This window comes from Aotus nancymaae, unplaced genomic scaffold (genome assembly GCF_030222135.1).
Source record: "Aotus nancymaae isolate 86718 unplaced genomic scaffold, 86718_ANA_hifiasm-v0.15.2.pri h1tg000011l, whole genome shotgun sequence".
Lineage (NCBI taxonomy): Eukaryota > Metazoa > Chordata > Mammalia > Primates > Aotidae > Aotus > Aotus nancymaae.
Window position 1 is genome coordinate 25,280,509 of NW_026988422.1, and position 3,004 is coordinate 25,283,512.

The following is a 3,004-nucleotide window of genomic DNA, read 5'->3' on the forward strand; positions in this document are numbered from 1 at the left end:
CCATTTAGGATGTTTCAGCGTCTCAATTGACTGTAATTCCAATCTGCTTAAGTGCCCTGTTAATGACCTTCCATCTCCAAGTAAGCAGAGGAATTCAATGTTTATACTTAAAAAAAAAAAAATCTCTACCACAAACAGATTGAAGGACAGGTTCTTTTCATTCTATCTTTACTGTGGCAGGAGAGAGTAAATTGTTAACACTACATCAATTGAGTGAAGCTTACCTTTAGTGGCTCTTAATGAAAGCCCTCACTGACAAAACAAAATCAACACATCCAGGTATAAGGAAGCCACTTGAGTGTTTTCTATTTCTTATTGTCTAACAGTGAGTAATTATGTTTGTAAAGTCTAAACAAGCAATGAAATTTACCCACACTTTAACTTTGGTGACATGTAGCAAACAGATAGATCTCTAGGCTTCCTGTAGAAATGTCACTCCAACATATAAATGTATTCAGATTTCCATGCAGAGACAAAAAGTCTTACTACTGTGGATGCTGCTAAAAAGATGTTTTTTGTTTGACCCCATGCCTAAAATAATCTTCGAACCCAAAATACCCCAATATCTATATGAATTGGTACCAAACTAAGAAAGCGACAAAACTTGTTTTATCTTAAAGTTGAGAAAAGGGGCAACAGCTAACCATTGAAGTTTAGTATAAAGGACCACTGTGTTTCAGAGACATGTTGAGATGTTGAGTTTAATATATAAACTATTAACAATAAACATGAGGCACCTGATATCATCTTTTATTGTAAGCATAAAAAAGGCATTTTGTGGCCGGGTGCAGTGGCTCATGCCTGTAATTCCAGCACTTTAGGAGGCCGAGGCAGGCCAACTCCTGAGGTCAGGAGTTCAAAACCAGCCTGGCCAACGAGGTGAAACCCTGTCTCTATTGAAAATACAAAAATTAACTGGATATGGTGGTGGGTGCCTGTAATCCCAGCTACTTGGGAGGCTGAGGTGGGAGAATCACTTGAACCTGGGAAGCAGAGGTTGCAGTGAGCCAAGATCACACCATTGCACTCCAGCCTGGGCAACAGGAGCAAAACTCCATCTCAAAAAAAAAAAGCATCATTTCGTATCTCCTAATACATTTATTCTCAAATAATTTATAGTTTCCAGCAGTGTACACTATGATCCTTCTAACATACAGAAAGAATATTCCATCTTATTTTGTATAATGTGATTTTTATATTCAGAATATAAATATGTTGAAGCAAAATATCAGAATGACATTAAAGTCTTGAACTATTTTTAAAAATCAAAGAAAACATATAAAATTATATATTTTTTTAGTTACAGTATTTTTCCATGGATTTAAACTGACATAATGCAATTTTGTTTTAGTATCAGTAAATATTCATTTGAGCAGAACTCAGACTTATCATGATGGCAGCCATTCTCTCCGTATTTTATTTTATTATTATTATTTTTTGAGACAGAGTCTCACTCCATCGCCAGGCGCCAGGCTGGAGTACAGTGGCGTGACCTCAGCTCACCGCTACCTCCACCTCCCGGGTTCAAGTAATTCTCCTGCCTCAGCCTCCTGAGTAGCTGGGACTACAGGCATGTGCCACTACGCCCAGCTAACTTTTTTGTATTTTTAGTAGAGACGAGGTTTCACCATGTTGGACAGGATGGTCTCGATCTCTTGACCTCATGATCCACCCGCCTCGGCATCCCAAAGTGCTGGGATTACAGGCGTGAGCCACCGTGCCCAGCCTCTCTCCATATTTTAAAATAAATAAATTGAATGACAAAAGTACAAGGTTGTTTTTTTTTTTTAATTATAGTATCCCCTTAAATCAGAAGAGGTTAACTAAGTCAGACAGGCCTTTTCACTAATTGAATTGTGTGTTTTCCTCTATACTACAAATAAAAGTATGTTTTTAAAAGTGCAAGACAATGGAAAAGATTGTCACAAGAAAATTTTACACAAATTAATGCTACTCGTATGGACAAAATAAAGTTTTTCAAGGTATCATGTCAAAGAGTTGCTAAATTTTTACCTGATGAGGTGAGAGGAAGCTGATCTGTGTTGCTGCAGAGGGAGGATGAAGGATTGGGTAGGGAGGACACGCTGGGTAGAAGAAAAAAAGAAGCAAGTGGCATACGATGTCACTAGGGAAGTACATTCGGACCAGACTGAAAAAAAAAATGTCTTGCATGTGAAGTTTCTGAGGCTTAGATTTTATCTTGTAAGTCATAGGGAGTCAGTGGTGGTTTTCCAAGCTGGAGAGTAATTCTTGGCTTTGATTCTTCAGTGTCTCATATTCCACCAGTAAATAATAAGTGTCATGAAGAGAATATCTCTATAGTTTACAGGGTTTAATGAATATATTAGAAGTGGATACTATAATGGCCATTGAAAGGATTTAAGTAGAACTGGAAGTAATCAAGGAAAGCAACTTGTGCAAAATCTGATAAAAGTAGACACATACGTATTTCAGCAGTGAAAATCAGAGGTGGGCTTGAGCACTCACTGGTGTTCTCAGTGTTTAAGAGCACAAGCTTTGGAGTCATCGACTTGAGTTCAGATTTCAGCCCCAACACATGCCCTAGCTGAATAATCTTGAGCAAAGCATCACAATTACTTTGGCTGCCTTATGTGAATGAAAGAGAAAGAAAGAGAGAATGAGGGAAAGGGCAGGAAGGGAATGGAAGAGAAATGAAGGGTAGGAAAGGAAAGAAAGGAGAGGGGAGGCAAAAGGAGAAACTTACCCACAGATGTGGAGTAACTAAGGGACTCGAATGGTATGTTTTGCACCAATGAGCAGGAAGCTGACAATTCTCATGGATTTGTAGTAAATATTAATAAACATTCTCCAAATTTAGTGCCACTGTTGGTCTCTTCATTATTCCTCTGAAAATTTTTGTCCAGATTTTAAAAACTACGTGACCAATGCTACTAGCATGTTTTAATGCGAGGGATATTGGATATGAGCCTGTTAAGTGAAGACTGAGATCAGATTAAAGGAGGCTTTGATGTTAAGCTAAGGA